Source organism: Lithobates pipiens, unplaced genomic scaffold, assembly GCF_037356315.1.
Source record: "Lithobates pipiens isolate NorthernLeopardFrog02 unplaced genomic scaffold, aLitPip1_a1.2 Scaffold_3, whole genome shotgun sequence".
NCBI lineage: Eukaryota > Metazoa > Chordata > Amphibia > Anura > Ranidae > Lithobates > Lithobates pipiens.
Genome location: NW_027507790.1, coordinates 36,257,664 through 36,276,863, shown reverse-complemented (window position 1 = coordinate 36,276,863; position 19,200 = coordinate 36,257,664). Strand labels below are relative to the sequence as shown.

The 19,200-nt window shown below is 39.4% G+C and overlaps 1 protein-coding gene across 1 annotated transcript in view; it reads right to left on the bottom strand.

Moving 5' to 3' along the window:
* Positions 1 to 18,607, bottom strand: part of RTN4R (reticulon 4 receptor) — a 294,532-nt gene extending 275,925 nt beyond the window's left edge. Inside the window, exon 1 of the mRNA XM_077461430.1 lies at positions 17,912 to 18,607. The gene's annotated coding sequence lies outside the window, so the exon portion shown is untranslated. The remainder of the gene's footprint in view (positions 1 to 17,911) is intronic.
* Between the last annotated feature and the right edge of the window lie 593 nt (positions 18,608 to 19,200).

Below are 19,200 nucleotides of genomic sequence, written 5' to 3'. Positions count from 1 at the left end.
CCAGCCGCCCAAAATTACCCCAAGAGCGCAGCGACGACTCATCCAAGAGGTCACAAAAGACCCCACAACAACGTCCAAGGAACTGCAGGCCTCACTTGCCTCAGTTAAGGTCAGCGTTCATGCCTCCACCATCAGGAAAAGACTGGGCAAAAATGGCCTGCATGGCAGAGTTCCAAGGAGAAAACCACTGCTGAGCAAAAAGAACATCAAAGCTCGTCTCAATTTCTCCACAACACATCTTGATGATCCCCAAGACTTTTGGGACAACATTCTGTGGACCGATGAGACAAAAGTGGAACTCTTTGGAAGGTGTGTGTCCAAGTATATCTGGCGTAGAAGGAACACTGCATTTCATAAAAAGAACATTATACCAACCGTAAAATATGGTGGTGGTAGTGTGATGGTCTGGGGCTGTTTTGCTGCTTCAGGACCTGGAAGACTTGCCGTGATAAAAGGAACTATGAATTCTGCTGTCTACCAAGAGATCCTGAAGGAGAATGTCCGACCATCTGTTCGTGTACTCAAGCTGAAACGAACTTGGGTTCTGCAGCAGGACAATGATCCTAAACACACCAGCAAGTCCACCACCGAATGGCTGAAGAAAAACAAAATGAAGACTTTGGAGTGGCCTAGCCAAAGTCCTGACCTGAATCCTATTGAGATGTTGTGGTATGACCTTAAAAAGGCCGTTCATGCTCGAAAACCCTCTAATGTAACTGAATTAGGACAATTCTGCAAAGATGAGTGGGCCAAAATTCCTCCAGGACGCTGTAAAAGCCTCATTGCACGTTATCGCAAACGCTTGGTTGCAGTTGTTGCTGCTAAGGGTGGCCCAACCAGTTATTAGGTTTAGGGGGCAATCACTTTTTCACACAGGGCCATGATGGTTTGGATTTTTTTTCACCTTTAATAATAAACACCTTCATTTACAAATTGCATTTTGTTTTTACTTGTGTTGTCCTTGACTATTGTTTAAATTGGTTTGATGTTCCGAAACACTTAAGTGTGACAAACATGCAAAGGAACAGGAAATGAGGAAGGGGGCAAACACTTTTTCACACCACTGTATTTGTACCCTTTCATATATTTATGTAAAAATACAAGTCGTTGACCTTTTACAACAATTTAGTAAAATACTATTTTACTTGTAGTACAATGTAATAAAAAGAACAAAGAAACCAAAGCTTTTTCTCTAGAAGTCAAAACTACTACAACATGTCACAAGGTTGCTGCTCTCTTTTCTTTATTTCATATTTTCAAGTTGAATATGATTATCACTAAGACACACATTTTGCTATTTATTTTTAGTTATGATTATTCCAAATTGTTCAAATTCTGTTACAATGCAAATCAAGTGATAACATTTTTTCTGCAGTGGTTTAATGTTCTGCATCTTTGTAATTATGACAACAGCTGTAATTACCATAGTGAGTTATAGTATATAATCAAATTATATGTAAAATAATTGTAGGTTCCTGTGTTTGATGTGGCTGTATAAAACAAACCTTTTTATTTGATAAGTGTTTTGATGTAAAAGTGATACAAGTTTTCAATTGTATTGAAATTATTTGACATTGTATGTGAAATCATGAACAGAAGAAATAGCAAGACAGCCACCTAGTGTAAAATCACAAGGATAACAATTATTGGTTAAGAAAAACAGAATGTAACCTTAGGTAAGGAAAGTTTTGTGGATGTTACATACAGTGTCCCACAAAAGTGAGCACACCCCTCAAATGTTTGTGAATATTTTATTATATCTTTGTGACAACACTGAAGAAATTACACTTTTCTACAATGTAAAGTAGTGAGTGTACAGCTTGTATAGCAGTGTAAATTTGCTGCCCCTTCAAAATAACTCAACACACAGCCATTCATATCTAAACCCCTGGCAACAAAAGTGAGTACACCCCTGAGTGAAAATGCCCAAATTGGGCCCAATTAGCCATTTTCCCTCCATAGTGTCATGTGACTCGTTAATGTTACAAGGTCTCAGGTGTGAATGGGGAGCAGGTGTGTTAAACTTGGTGTTATCACTCTCACGCTCTCATACTGGTCACTAAAAGTTCAACACGGCACCTCCTTCATGGCAAAGAACTCTCTGAGGATCTGAAATAAATAATTGCTGCTCTACATAAAGATGGCCTAGGCTATTAGAAGATTGCCAAGACTCTGAAACTAAGTTGCAGCAGGGTGGCCAAGAATATACAGCGGTTTACCAGGACAGGTTCCATTCAGAAAAGGCCTTGCCATGGTCGACCACAGAAGTTGAGTGCACATGCTCAGCATCATATCCAGAGGTTATCTTTGGGAAATAGACATATGAATGTTTCCGGCATTGCTGCAGAGGTTGAAGGGATAGGGGGTCAGCCTTTTAGTGCTCAGACCATACGCCGCACACTGCATTAAATTGGTCTGCATGGCTGTCGTCCCAGAAGGAAGCCTCTTCTAAAGATGATGCACAAGAAAGCCTGAAAACAGTTTGCTGAAGACAAGCAGACTAAGGACATGGATTACTGGAACCATGTCCTGTAGTCTGATGAGACCAAGATAAAGTTATTTTGTTCAGATGGTGTCAAGCATTTGTGGCAGCAACCAGGTGAGGAGTACAAAGTCAAGTGTGTCTTGCCTACAGTCAAGCATGATGGTGGACGTGCCATGATCTGGGGCTGCATGAGTGCTGCCAGCACTGGGGAGTTACAGTTCATTAAGGGAACCATGAATGCCAACATGTACTGTGACATACTGAAGCAGAACAAGATCCCCTCCCTCCAGAGGCTGGGCCACAGGGCAGTATTCCAACATGATAATGACCCGAAACACACCTCCAAGACAACCACTGCCTTGCTAAAGAAGCTGAGGGTAAAGGTGATGGACTGGCCAAGCATGTTTCCAGACCTAAACCCTACTGAGCATCTGTGGGGCATCCTCAAACAGAAGGTGGAGGAGCGCAAGGTCTTTAACATTTACTAACTCTGTGATGTCGTCATGGAGGAGTGGAAGAGGACTCCAGTGGCCAAACAAAATATTGACACTTTGGGCACAATTTAGACATTTTCACTTAGGGGTGTACTGACTTTTATTGCCAGCAGTTTTAGACATGAATGACTGTATGTTGAGTTATTTTGAGCGGACTGCACATTTACACTGTTATACAAGCTGTACACTCACTACCTTACATTGTAGCAACGTGTCATTTCTTCAGCGTTGTCACATGAAAAGGTATAATAAAATATTTACAAAAATGTGAGGGGTGTACTCACTTTTGTGAGATACTGTATATGGTGGAAAAGTTTCATGCAAAGTGAACAGTAGTGATAGAATCACCAATTGTTCAATGAATCTTGTTTGAAATTGTCCCAAAAATATGGGAACATGGGGACAAACCATGTTGTAAAAATGTTGTAAAAATTTAACTTTGCTCATTTTTTGGATGATCTTCTCTCCTACCTCCCCTCCCCTCTTTCTCTTACACATTGGAAAAAAGTTTTTGTTTTTACTTCCTAAACCTTACCTAAGCCAGTATAATGTTACAGACTACCCATGCTATGAGCCTCTGCCAACTACTGGCAGATACCCTAGAATGACATCCCACAAACTGCCTCCTGAGTTGTGTGATGAAGTCTGCACATGTGCTGTATCTGGTCCCCATTGTCTATGCATGTGTGTGTGTGTGTGTGTGTGTGTGTTTTTTTTCATTTTATTTTAGGACAGGGCCTTTTTGTGGTGGAGTAGGCAGAACAAAGTTTCTCCTTACATTCTGGTGATTTTTAGCATTAAGAAACAAACAAAAATGCATGGACAATGCCATGTGGGACATGAATCAATGCAAAACATTAAAAAAAATAAAAAAATGCTAAACAGCAGAGAGAGGGTCTTTTTTTTCACTAGTTCAAAGGCCATATTGAAAATCCTTTAAATAGCATGCTATACGGTTGTTATGGACAGTCTCAGTTACAGTATACACTGAAAGCCCATATTTGGCTTTGAACTTGACTTTTCTTATTTACAATTAGCTTTACTTACATATAGCAACAACCCAATTTAATTGACTTTGGCTGAGAGAAAATATGTGACACATGATTTTTCATCAAATGGTAATAGACCCGATTTGACCAGCAGAAAGGAATTGGCTTTCCCTGTTCTCGCTGATGCAAAACTGTCTTATAGCTTTCCAATTTCTACCGAGGGCTCATTTAGAATTCAGAGATGTGGGTGATATAGCAATGTAAAATTTGTCAGCAATCTGAATGATATTTTCAATAAGTAAGAATTGGCCAAAATGTACTAGAGAAAAAAACAAGTGTTTAACTACAAAAAATTAAGAAACCACAGATAACACAGCAACACAATGATGTAATTATTAAAATAACATGTAAAATTTGCCAGCAGTAAGACAAGTTTAAATATTGGGCCTAGACCCAAATTTCGTAAACAGACAAAGACCACAGGCTTGGGTTTAAATCAAGATTAGATGAGACAAAGAGACCTTGGATGATATAGTAGTGTAAAGCTGACCCGCAGCAGAACAATTGTAATGAGCAAGGCTAGGCCTAAATTACAATTAACAAAAAGGACGGCTAGGATTTATACTACACGACTATAGACACTGCAGAAGATACATCAGTATAAAAATGGACACCAACAGTGCAGTTTTAATCATGTAGAATAGGCTTAACTGATGTATGCTGCAAAAAAGACAGTTCCATGGACCAATGGTCAGAGCCCCTTAAAGCAGTTTAACTTAAAATCGACCTAGCAGCTTAAAAGAAACACCAATATTTCCGAAAATAAATGAAAACCACATAATATCCCTTGAAAATCCTTGCAGCAAAATTAAAAACAGTTTGCTATGGATGGGACAGAAGCCAAAAGTGACTACTGACCTTAAAAAAAAAGAACAAAAAACGGCAGGGATGATGTTGACTGCCCAAATGGCTAGTAATCAGAATTAAAGTATGGCTTCTCAACTGACCCTAATCTCTTCCCTATGCTTTCCCTAAATACAGCTTCCAATTCACTGACACTATAACAGATCTGCATCCCCCATTCTATCCTGAGAGGGCTAGCTTAAACAAAAGCCCCTTATGGGCCCTTCTAAGCCTACTTACTATACTGCAAAGGCCATATAGTGCATTTTGGTTTAACCACTTCCCGACCAGCGCACAACGATGTACGTCGACAGAATGGCACGGGCAGGCATATTGGCGTACAGGTACGTCCAATATTCAATGCCGCCCTGCCATCGGGAGCGCGCCGCCGGCGGCGCGCTCCCGCGCTGATCGGGACCCCCGTGAGTCCGGTCGCGGGACCCGCGGACTCGATCGCCACGGGCATCCCCGCGATTGTCTCACGGAGCGGCCGAATGGAGGAAATGCTGAGTAAACAGCATTTCTCCATTCTGCCTAGCAACTAGTGACGCTGATCTCTGCTCCATGTGATTGGAGCAGAGATCAGTGTTCACTAAATGAAAGCCCAACCCACCCACTGGTTAACCCCTTCACTGCCAGTGTCATTTACACAGGAATCACTGCATTTATATAGCAGTGATTGCTGTATAACTGACAATGGTCCCAAAAATGTGTCAAAAATGTTCGATGGGTCCCCCACAATGTCGCAGTCACAATAAAAATTGCTGATCGCCGCCATTACTGGTAAAAAAAAAAATAATAAAAAATTATTAATAAAAATGCTATAAAACTATCCCTATTTTGTAAACGCTATAACTTTTGCGCAAACCAATCAATAATCGCTTATTGCGATTTTTTTTACCAAAAATATGTAGAAGAATACGTATCGGCCTAAACTGAGGGAAAAAAATGTTTTTTTATATATTTTTGGGGGATATTTATTATAACAAAAAGTAAAAAATAATGCGTTTTTTTCAAAATTGACGCTCTATTTTTGTTTATAGCGCAAAAAATAAAAACCGCAGGGGTGATCAAATACCACCAACAGAAAGCTCTATTTGTGGGAAAAAAAGGACGTCAATTTTGTTTGGGAGCCATGTCGCACGACCGCGCAATTGTCAGTTAAAGCGACGCAGTGCCGAATCGCAAAAAGTGGTCTGGTCTTTGACCAGCAAATTGGTCCGGACTGAAAGTGGTTAAACAAAAAAACCAAGGCCTATCTGCACATAAATTTACTGGAGCTGCAAATCTCAAAACAGTGGGATGTGCCTCAACCCCATGGTAGCAGCAAACTCAAACCTCATCCCTAGTGAGCAATTTGTAGCAACACATCATATTATAGCCGTTGTTTTTTTTCTGTCCCATACAGAATAAATCTGAAATTCTAACTGGCATCTATGAATTAGAACACATCAATAATCTACGCATTTGTGAAAGCAGCCCCAGTAGCTAGATGTGTATGTGTATAAAGTGAATGAAGGTGAAGAACATATTTCCAGTCAAATTCTATAAATTAAAAATTTAGATCGTCAGTGTGCAACAGGAAATTTGCCTGAAGGGTGAATGCCAACCTTTTATTACGATCTATAGGCACAACAGATTATGAATTATTAAGGGTGTCATATTTGCCAGCAAAACTTCTGTTTACTTCAGCACCCAGGCAGGCTTAGGGTAATTTGTTTTTGTAATGTTTCCTTGATCTGGTTGATTATTTCAAATGAAACTGAGAACTTTAGTAAATACATCTGCTTATCATATACGGGTAAAGAACGATTTCCTAAAGGACATATGTTTTAATGTCAGCTCATGAAATTCATCTTTACTGCTTATGTACTTTCAGATTCGGTGAATCCCCATGACTCTAGCATTTAAATGGAGCAACATTCCAATCAAATAGAGAAACATTTAATCTGTATTGAAATAAAAATGTTATTCAATGCATTTATGTATCTGAAGATATGGATATGCACTAAAAGCCTTTTTATTTTTTAAAGGTAAATATAAAATATACATATTATGGAATCTTGAAATCCAGCCAGTGGGTGAGCTCAAGTCTCTTTTTCATATTACTAGCATTATACTTTTCACTTGTGATGAAAGAAGCCTGTTGTTTCAGTATTATGGATGAGCTGAACTGCCTTGGGTTTGGTTCAAGCAGAGTTTGACAAATTTGAAAAAAGCTTGGAAGCTTGGATGCCGAACCTGAACCCCAATGAAATTAATAGGAGCCAAATTAAAAATGCCCATTTTCTGGGCTAAGAGCCAAGGGGGTGGTAAAAAGAATAGCATGGGAGGTGGCCATTGCCCTGCGGAACATGTACAAATGCAAACTATTTTTTAAAAATTTAATTTGGCCAGGAGCATAGATTTTTAATGCTTAAATTGAAACATTAAACCACCCAATATCTTTAAATAACATATTTGAAGGTTACCCTAACCCTGCCTGTAAATGGGGTGCATCTCAGTGATGTGCAGAAAATGCTGCCGCTGCCCTGATATGTACAAAGGAAACAAGCCGCTCGTTTCAGATCACGTACCTAATGTGTGATTTGACACTCCGGAGTCTGGGGCACCTGCATGTGCTGCCAGCCACCTGCCCCCCACTGTGACCACACACAGCGGGAGCCTAGTGCTGGGTACCATTGACTTGATGTCCCCCAGCACCCGCCGATTACACAGTAAACAAGGCAGATTGCCATTCTGTCAGAAGGGAAGGTATTGATCCTGTGTTCCTGCCTTCCCCTATTCAAATCACCTCCCACACAGTGAGTAAGCACATGCTAGGCACACAGTTAACCCTTTGATCACCCCTGATGTTAACCCCTTCCCAGCCAGTGTCATTAGTGCAAATTTTTAGCACTGATCACTGCATTAGTGTCACTGGTCCCCAAAAAGTATCAGTTAGGCCGCGTACACACGGGCGGACTGTCTGGCCAACTAAGTCCGTCAGACAATCCGACAGACAGTCCGTCCTACTTTTGAATGAACGGACTTGACCACACACGATGAACAGACAGTCCGCTGAAAGCTTGCGCGATGATGTGTACAGCACGTACGACGGGACTAGAAATACGACATCCAATACACTGCAATGCAACCTTCGGCCGTGTAAATCCTTTCTGAGCATGCGCCATACTTAGTCCGTCCAACTTGCCTACTCACGAGTGGACTGTCCGCTGAAACCCAAGTTGGACGGACAATATTACGGAAATTCCGAAAGACTTAGTCCGCCAGACTGTCCGCTGAAAAAGTCAGCTGAAGCCCACACACGAGCGGACTGTCCGCTGAAACCCGTTTCAGCGGACCAAGTCCGTCAGACAGTCCGCCCGTGTGTACGCGGCCTTAGGGGTCTGATTTTTCCGCCACAATATCGCAGTCCCACTTTACGTTGCTGATTGCTGCCATTACTAGTAAAAAAATTAAAATAATAAAAAAATAAAAATATATATCTCTTAAGCCCCATACACACTATCAGATTTTCTGCAGTTTTTTTCCTTCAGATTTACCAAAACCATATATATATGAGGTCAAACCTTAGGAGTTTCAATTTGTATACAATCAGACAGGCCCTTGCACTATATAGTTTTGGTAAATCTGAAGACAAAAATCAGCAGAAAATCTGATAGTGTGTATGGGGCTTTAGTTTGTAGATACTATAACTTTTGCGCAAACCAATCAATATATGCTCATTGGGATTTTTTTACAAAAATATGTAGCAGAATATACATTTACATGTTCTTATTGGGTATGTTTTATAGCAGAAAGTATACTATTTTTTTTTTTTTTCAAAATTGTTGAAAAAATTTTGATTGTTTTTTGTTTATGGCGCAAAAAAAAAAAAAACATGTGATTAAATCCCACCAAATGAAAGCTCTACTTGCGCGGAAAAAAAAGAACAATTTTATTTGGGTACAGCGTCCTATGACCGCACAATTTTCAGTGCAGTATTGCAGTGATGTTCAGCAAAAAATGGCCTGGTCACGAAGGTCAAGTGGTTAAAATAGCTGGGAAATTACATTTCATGACATGTCATTGCTGGCTTCTGTTCTCCTAATAAGAAAATCAGCACACAGACCATTCAAAGGATCTGTATCGTATTGTCAGGGACCTATTGTCACTTTAAGGCCACGCTCACATATGTGCAGCCGCTGGTTCGTGCCTGGGGTCCAGTATGTGTCTGTTCACCGGTTTAGGTGCAATTCAGGTTCAAATATGTGCCTGAATTTGCACCTGAACCGGACCCAAACACGCACAGGACTCTTCTGTAATCCAGACTGCGGCTGTCCTGGACATGTGTGAACTGGCTCGATTGAGAGCCGGTCACACTAGCATATCATGCAAATTGGATGTGGGAAAAAAAGGATGACCCTGCGCACACGACTGATGCCAATGGTACCACTAGCCAAAAGACAGCTCCCCATCATCATTGTCAGTCATGTAAAGTAAGGAGTGGGGATAGTGGTGACATCATCGCCCAACTATGACTAGTGACCATATTTGGGCAGTGATGTCCATGCTATCCCTGCCCCTTTTCTTATGTGGCTGGGTTTCCTAGAAACATCAGCTGTTCCTAGAGATGTGGTGGGTGCAAGAACCTTCTGCTTCTTTAGAAACCAGTGGCAGCGGGACACTAATATATGTAAGCAGTAGAAATACTCCTTCTACATATGATGCTTGGTACCTAGTGAATAGGAAGCTGAACTGGATCTGCTGTACTTTCTATTTTCTACCTCATAGTACAATAATTCATAGCCCAATATACAAAATATATTAAAACAAGTATAAAATATTTAAAACATGTAAAATTCAATTTAAACTTACCTAACATTACAGTAGCAGTTTGCAGAAACCTAAAATACATGTTAGATGAACAGCTACCATATATTGTATAACAATAAAAGAAATATGGAGCCATTTTGAAGTTTGTGAGATCTCCATGCTGATATTACATTTATAACGATTGATAAATGAGGGAATAAGGAAGGGGGTATATATTTTTGATAGCAGGTTTTGCATTACTGGTGCATCCACCATGGTTTGCATTCACAAAGGCATGTGTTTCTTCTTTCTTGGTTGGAGTGTAGCTACAGAACATCAGAAGCCTCAGATGTATTGCATAGTAACTCCACATTACCCACCACAGGTGCTAGAGCCTGGGCTTTATCCATTTTCTTAGGCCTTGGGGTGCTAAACAACTTGTAGATATGGTAATTCCCACAACTGGCAGTATTACACGCTATTCTCTGTTTGCCACCTTACTGAAAGTTTTTTCTAATTATCTCATTGATGGTGATCTCTGAAGTGTCTACGGGGAAAGAACACCTTTGGGCTTTATAACTATACGTCATCCCCGATGGAAAAAAAAAGAATGGTTAACATATATGATGGGACTTATCCACTCTCTGGCCACTTAATTAGGTACACCTGTTCAATTGCTTGGTACGCAACTCAAAACATTTAGGCATCTAGACGTGATGAAGATGACATGCTGACGTACAAACCGAGCATCAGAATGGGGAAGAAAGGGGATTTAAGTGACTTTGAGCATGGAGTATTTCAAAAACTGCTGATCTACTGGGATTTTCACGCATAACCATCTCTTGGGTTTACATTGAATGGTCCAAAAAAGAGAAAATATCCAGTGAGTGGCAGTTGTGTGGGCGAAAATGCCATGTTGATGTCAGAGATCAGAGGAGAATGGGCAGACTGGTTTGAGATGATAGAAATGCACCAGAAACTCAAATAACCACTTGTTACAACCAAGGTATGCAGAAAACCATTTCTGAAAGCACAACACATCAAACCCTCAAGCAGATGGGCTACAGTAGCAGAAGACCACACCTGGTGTCACTCCAGTCAGCTAACAGGGAACTGAGGTTACATTTCGCAGAGGCTTACCAAAATTGCACAATAGAAGATTGGAAAAATGTTGCCTGGTCTGATAAGTCTCAATTTCAACTGCAACATTCAGATGGTAGGGTCAAAATTTGGTGTAAACAACATGAAAGTATGGCTCCATTCTGCCGTGTAGCAATGGTTCAGGCTGTGGTGGTGGTGTAATGGTGTGGGGGATATTTTCTTCGCACACTTTGGTCCCCTTGGTACCAATTGAGGATCATTTAAACACCTCAGCCTACCTGAGTATTGTTGCTGACCCTGTCCATCTCTTTATGACTACAGTGTATCCATCTTCTGACGGCTACATCCTGCAGGATAATGCACAAAGCTCCAATCATCTCACCAAAGGTTTCTTGAAAATGACAATGAGTTTACTGTACTCCAATGGCCTCCACAGTGACCAGATGTCAATCACATAAAGCCACCTTTGGGATGTGGTGGAATGGGAGATTTGAATCATGGATGTGCAGCCGACAAATCTGCAGCAACTGCATAATGCTGTCATGTCAATATGGACCAAAATATCTGAAGACCGTTTCCAATAGCTTATTGAAACTATGCCACAAAGTATTAAGGCAGTTCTGAAGGCAAAAGAGGGTCCAACCCGGTACTAGCAAGGCGTACCTAATAAAGTGGCCGGTGAGTGTAGAAGGCTTGACTATAACCATGGATTAAAGGATGGGGATTTTTATTTAAAAAATGAATGGACAAAATCGTTTATTCAATAGCATAAATAGCAAACAGATGTCACCTTCTATTTCTTACTGTTCTTAGGGTCCTTTCACACGGGCGTTCGGTTTTTTGTTCGGTTCAGTCTCTTTTTTTGGTAAAAATATGGATCAAATATGGATACAGATGTCAAATTTTACTGTTTTCATGTCCGCTGAGATCCATTTTTCACGGAACGCCCATATTTTTAGGTGAAAAACGTATGTCAGCGGATCGGATGTAAGTGGATGTCATGTGATAACATCTGTTTTTCATCCATTCCGTTTTTTAAACGGCAGACAAAAGAGGGTTTCTTCTGTATCAAAAATGTAAATGTAACCACTTCTAGCTGCCATAACCCCGGTACCCTCTTCTTCAGTGAGCGGTCCGGTTTCCGATAATAGTGGTCTCTGCGGTGGATTTGTTACGTGATCACTTTTATTGGCGGCAGGATAGGGGCCCCCCTCTCACCCTCCGCCGCTTAACAGAGTCGTCGGTAGCAGTGGAGGCGATCGGATGCTTCTCCTTCCTGTGTATTGAGACGAGTGAGCGGAAGATGTCTCCACCCATCTCCATACCATTGCAGGGCAGACGCAACGTCAAAACACTCTTTAATTGCATTTTAGTGTAAATATGAGAGCTTTTTGACCCCAGATCTCATATTTAAGAGGTCCTGTCATGCTTTCTTTCTATTACAAGGGATGCTTACATTCCATGTAATAGGAATAAAAGTGACACTTTTTTTAAAAAAAGAACAGTGTATAAATACAAAAATAAAAGGTAAAATAAATAAGAACAAAAACTTTTTTTAAATGCGCCCCGTCCCGCCAAGCTTGTGCGCAGAAGCGAACGCATACGTGAGTAGCGCCCACATATGAAAACGGTGTTCAAATCACACATGTGAGGTATTGCCACGATCATTAGAATGAGAGCAATAATTCTAGTCCTAGACCTCCTCTGTAACTCAAAGCATGCAACCTGTATAATTTTTTAAACATTGCATATGGAGATTTTTAAGGGTAAAAATGTGTCACCATTCCACGAGCAGGTGAAATTTTGAAGCATGACATGTTGGATATCATTTTACTCGGCGTAACATTATCTTTCACAATATAAAAAAAATTGGGCTAACTTTACTGTTGTCTTATTTTTTAATTAAAAAAAGTGTATTTTTTCCAAAAAAATGCGTGTGACAGAAAGTATTGCAACGACCGCCATGTTATTCTCTGTTAGAAAAAAAAGTATAATGTTTGGGGGTTCTAAGTAATTTTCCTGCAAAAAAATATGTTTTTAACTTCTAAACAACAAATCTGAGACAGAGGCTCGATCCTTAAGTGGTTAACGGAAGCAAATGTTAGCGGATGTCAGCGGATGATCATCCGCTAATGTTCGCTAGCCCATAGACATACATGTATGTCAGTTTTTTATCCATCAATGGATGGATGAAAAACAGACATATGGAAAGCCGTTGTAAAAGGACCCTTTCTGTTCTTAATTGATGAGAGCTGAAATTTGATTGGCTGTTCTAAGTAACTAGACATTATTGCTGTTTGAATATTCTTTAAAATAAGACACTTGATGTTTTCAAAATGTTCAACGTAGATCAGGCCTTGTCTCATGACCTGAGTGGAATGGGACCAACCATGTTACTTCTCATTACTGACAATAGTCAGTGTTGAAGTCAAATTTTAAAGTATACTGCTTATAAAGATGGGACGGTTCTATTCTTAGCAAGAGGTTTTTCATTTTTACTACAGTCGTGTGTGTCCCTCCTTTGGTGATTGGTGAGGGCCTTCCAATTTGTTTATCCACTGATCTGCTGTGTGAAGTCTCCTCCTAAGCAGCTCCCAAGGCTATTGCTTTAATCACAGCTGCTTTGATTTTTCTTAGCACAAAGCAACCCAGTCCAGGAAAAAAAAAAAAAAAATCAGTGGGTTTCCAAGGGTAGGTTGTTTCACATTAGAAAAGCCACATAACCACAAACTATAAAAGCACTGTAGCTGTTAGGTGGCTCACTTCAAATACCTGATGAGGGTATTTGTTAGCAGAACCATACTGGTCAACATTAGTGGGCCATGTGAGCAGAATTTCCACTGTATAGCCATGAACAGTTAACAATGGATAACTATATGTGGATCTGAAACAAACGTTAGCCTAACCTTTATTAGTTTACTTTTATCAATCAAGGTTCATAATTTACCTTTTCAACTGCTGAGTACCAATCCATACAATACATTATTGCTGCTTCTGTTCTGTTGGCTCATTTGATGAAGAATCTTGCTTCCGACACAAAATCAGGTTGCTGAAGGGTACATTAGAGTCCATTCTTGCAAAATGTAAGATACTGCACATAGCAATGTGGGACACACACACACCTAACAGTATATGTTTACTATTAAGGACAGAGGCTTACTTCTGTGCAGGGAAACATCTTATTTATGTCACATATTACATGAGAAAATATCTATTTGGGGGCTCCCTGCTCATGAAATAACCTAGAAAAGGAGAAAATGCTACAAATATTGTGCCGGACCCATGATCTGGCATTATGCCATAGTTTGGATGAAGTTGTGCTTCAGATTGCTTTCATATATAAAAAAATAAATAAAAAAAAGGCCTTCGTTATAATGAACACCACATGTGGGCCTAACATTTACAAAGGGATAAGTTTACTACATATTTAAATATAAAATGAAAATACAATGCGTACAAATACATATTATTTTACAAATATGTAAGGTTCACTGTTAAAACATTCATAAAGGTAGAAAAAAACTGATACTTATTGGGTGGCCTGCTATTTTTATGCTACTTGTGCTATTGATGATAAATTATGCCTCCTGGTAACTAGGCCAAATCTGAAAATTTGTTGCGAAAGCAAAAAAAAAAAAAAAAAGTGCATAATTTTAATATTATTATTTGAAACAAGCCTTTTTTTGCTCTGTATGTCTTTTGTAATACGCTAACTAAGTCATGTGGAAGGAGAATGGTATACAGCACATAGGAACATGGCATAGGCCTTGCAAGTGAACATCGAAACCTAAATTCCAAGCCTGCCAGTGTTGACATAAATCCCTTTCCTTCCCATCCAGACAAGATGAAAATCAATAATGCTGAATCTCGCATAATGAAAGTTCAATAAACCACAACGCTTTACTCAGTTAAGTTAGGAAGCCTAAAAAAAATCACTAAAAACCTGAAATGATATTGGGCATCCAATAACCTGCACACCTGAATTCTACTCCCTTTAATATCTATGACAAGGCAGGAAGGCTGCCATTACACAATAGGTGCTGTGAATCACATTAACCTCAATGCAAAGTAAATATATGATTGTGTTCTCAGCACTCTGAACAGTGATTGATAGAACATAAATGTTGTTTAGGGGGCCTGAAAAAAATCCTTACATGAATTGATATGACTACTGTAAACCAATCATTTTAGAAGATAAGCACATCTTCAGTGGCAATATTATATACATGTTGGGATGGTGTCAAGAATATTATTTAAGGATCTAAAATAATTATCAAAATGGTCTGAAAATGTGAAAAAAGTATATCAATGTAATTGACATATCTGAAGGACACAAAATTGTGTATACAATGTGGATACAAATCAGCTTTACACATCTTCAAAGATAACCTCAGTGAGACATATTTCACCGCTAGAGGAATCTAGCACATTCAGAGTAGAGAAAAATGTCAGGTATGCAGCTAATTTATCCATTTACATATAAAATAAAACTCTCTAGTAAGCATTGCCGTGATGTCTGACACAGAGTATGCATGTGTAAACTAATAATCAAACAGGATCTATAGTCACTTTCTGTTCTTTTATGCTGCCAGAAACCGATGGAGGTCCTAGACTAAAACATCTATGGAAAACACTCAGATTTTACTTTAAAACTGAAGTATAAGAGATAAATTGAAGTGGAACTTTAAGGGGCGAGAGCTCCCTATTCCTGTTTTGGAAGGTGTTTTATTACATTCTAAAGGACTCAACTGCTTTGAACTTCAGGTGCTTTTTTGTGACAGCAAAATATCACAAAGTGTAATCCCAACCAGATAGACAGACTGCTATGTAGACAGACAAGAAGATTAGAAAGATAGAAAGATAGATAGATAGATAGATAGATAGATAGATAGATAGATAGATAGATAGATAGATAGATAAATAGATAATAAAATAAGATAATATACTTTATTGTCATTGTATACATACAACAAAATGTATTAGGATACTCTCTACAACAGCAATAAAACACTTCTCAACACAACCACACATACATACTGCTAGCACATACCCACATATCTGTTTAAGTATAACAAAATATAAAACGGTATTTAAAAAAACAATTTAAGATAAATAGATAGATAGATAGATAGATAGATAGATAGATAGATAGATAGATAGATAGATAGATAGATAGATAGACTATTGTATGTTTAATCATGTACCTATTAATGATAGATAAATAGATGATAGATAGTTGGGTAGATAGGTGAATAGATATTTACAATGAGACAGATAGATAGATCGATAGATAGATAGATAGATAGATAGATAGATAGATAGATAGATAGATAGATAGATAGATAGATAGATATTGCCTGTGAAAATCATTTACCTATTAATGATAGATACATAGATGATAGATAGTTGGGTAGATAGTTGAATAGATTGATACAGTGAGATAGATGGCTAGATAGATAAATAGACGTATAATCATTTACCTCCTAATTGTCAGAGAGGTGTATACAGGTATATAGACAGACAAGCAGATGAATAGATAGATATATAGATAGATAGATAGATAGATAGATAGATAGATAGATAGATAGATAGATAGATGTATATTCATTTATTTATTAATGATAGATAAATAGATGACAGATAGTTGGGTAGATATGTGAATAGATATATACAGAGAGAGAGAGAGAGAGAGAGAGAGAGAGAGAGAGAGAGAGAGAGAGAGAGAGAGAGAGAGAGAGAGAGAGAGAGAGAGAGAGAGAGAGAGAGAGAGAGAGATAGATAGATAGATAGATATTATATGCTGAAATCATTTACCTATTAATGATAGCTAGATGATAGACAGTTGGGTAGATAGATACATAGATAGATGTAATGAGATAGATAGATAGATAGATAGATAGAAGTGTAATAATTTACCTAGGGATTGTCAGAGAGGTATATACAGGTATATAGATAGATAGGATAATGTATGTTTATGCATTTACTTATTAATGATGATAGCTAAATAGATGATAGATATTTGGGGAGATCGATGAATAGCTAGATACAATGAGATAGATTGATATATAGATAAATAGTTTGACAGATAGGTATATAGACAGACAAGCAGATGAATGAATAGATACATAGATAGTGACAGGGAGACAGCCAGGATCTATGTATGTGATTGTAAATGATCCAGCTAGGGAGAAATAACAGGATCCCTGTGTATTTGTGATCCATTTGCAGCAAGTCGGACTAAGTTGAATGAGTGATAATGTATTTGAGCTAATTGATGTAACTTTTGGAGCAGTGTCAGGGATTGCCTTGTGTCAGGATCTCTATAGCTGCAGTACACCTAACATCTCCAGCCCTGTGACAGTGGTGGGCGTCTGTTTGCATTTTGCATAGCTTGGTGTAATCAGGTTGAGTATGCAGTCCGACAGGATCAGGACTGCAAAATATTGCATAACAAGCATGTCTGGGGCAGATCAAGGCACAGCATCCACTGAACACCCCAAAGTAGTCCAATGTAGGGAATCTCCAAGCAAAACGCTGTGATTAAACCAAAGCAGAGTTTTCATCAGAGGATCACATCATTAATTCTGCATAGGAGACTTCATCGTCACCTCTTCCCAGTCCACATCTGTAAATCAGGATTAATTAAAAAGCTGGAAATGAAAGCTCATTGTGAGATCCCAGGCTGTGCTTCATTTCTGGGTATCAGAGATGTCCCCCCTTTAGTCATCTGTCAGATCATCACACATAAAAATGAGTTTATCCGACTACACACAGCAAAAAGAGGCGAACGTCCCAAGAGACTGATCCACCGCAAGATTCGCTCGGTGTATGTCCCCAGCGTCCTCCTGGATCCCTGACCTACTTTGTTCTTCTAGGTATGCCACTGTAGTTGTGAGGTTAGCGAATCCAACTCTAATTCCCCATTCCTCAGCCTTCAATCACCTTCCTCCAAACATTTTCCTGATCATAATATCATATTAACATTGCATAACACCCACCGCTCTTGTCTGCAAACATCTCACATCTAGACGATGGCACCTACCTACTAGGCTGCAACTTACTTCTACATGCAGCTGCCAAATCTGCTTTTGCAATCAATTAATAAATAAATAAATAATAATAATAATAAAAGATCTGCTTACCTTTATTACACAATAGCTTCATCCTTGTGTTTTAATTCCCTTATACACTCATAAAAATAAAAATGTACAGGCAATCCTAAGGATATGGAAACTTCAGTAAAATGAATCACACTCCAGAAACACAGCAAAGAATATTCCCCATCTGCCTGCCCTCTTCAGTGTTTAGGGGGCAAATTAACGATCTTCTTGTTAGTCTTCAACATCCAGTTGGAGTATCCAAGTGCTTGATGTGGCTGTTTTCCTCCCCTCCCCCCCGCCCGATCGGAACTAGTTGTGTATGGGGTAGTTGTATGAGTGTGTCTCCTCCACCATGAAGACAGCTGGTAATGAGAGCTCCCTGTCTCCCCCGCACTCTTGTAGCACATCAATGTGTGATGTGCTTCCTCTGGCTGCCAGGCGCTCTTGGTGAAATCACTGTTCTTTTTTTTTTTTTTCTTCTTCTTCTTCCCTTCCCCACTTACTCTATGGAAAAGCAGTGAGAGGAAAAGCAACGATGAATGTTTTATGGAGCTGGATCAGGGATTGAGAGGTGATGAATGTTTTATGGGATCATGTGGTTTGACGTGAGGGGAATCAGGCTTGATCCGATTTACAAGAGACAGAGAGAGCAGATGGGAGGGAACAGTACACACAAAACAGCAAACTGGGATAATGAAACATTTGCAAATCCAACTTGGTTGGAGTGCGCTGTCCATTCAGCACCACGGATCTGCTGGAGGAGAAGGAGACCTCTAATGGTCCAGCTATAGGGGGAGAGGCTTGTTTCCTCCTTTTTGTTTTAAACCCCCCCCCCCCACTTTTTTTTTTTTTTTTACATATTTATGAACGTACACATTTTTTTACGTAAAATTTTTCTGAAACGATAGGGTCAATTCGCTAACGTTTACTGCATGCACGTGAATCATTCGCATAAATTATTGCATACGGTAAATTAATTCCGATTCATAAAAAAATGAACAATTAATTATGATGTATTTGCTGCAAAAAAATAAATCAAAGTGCCAGTAAATATCGTTTAACCGCTTTCCAACCGTACACTGTATATATAAAGCGGCAAAGCGAGTCTTCTGCGCAGGATCACGTACCTGTACGTGATCCTGTACTTCTGGGTCTAGGGGCACGCACCGCCGGCGAACCCGCTCCTGCTATGATTGGACACAGAGAGAGTAAATCACCGGGGGGGGGGGGGGGGGGTGGACGCAAGGTCCGCCAGGACCTGCCAATCGTTCCCAAGAAAGACAACGGTGCTCTGCCGTTGTAAACAAGGTAGATCGCCGTTCTGTGAGAAG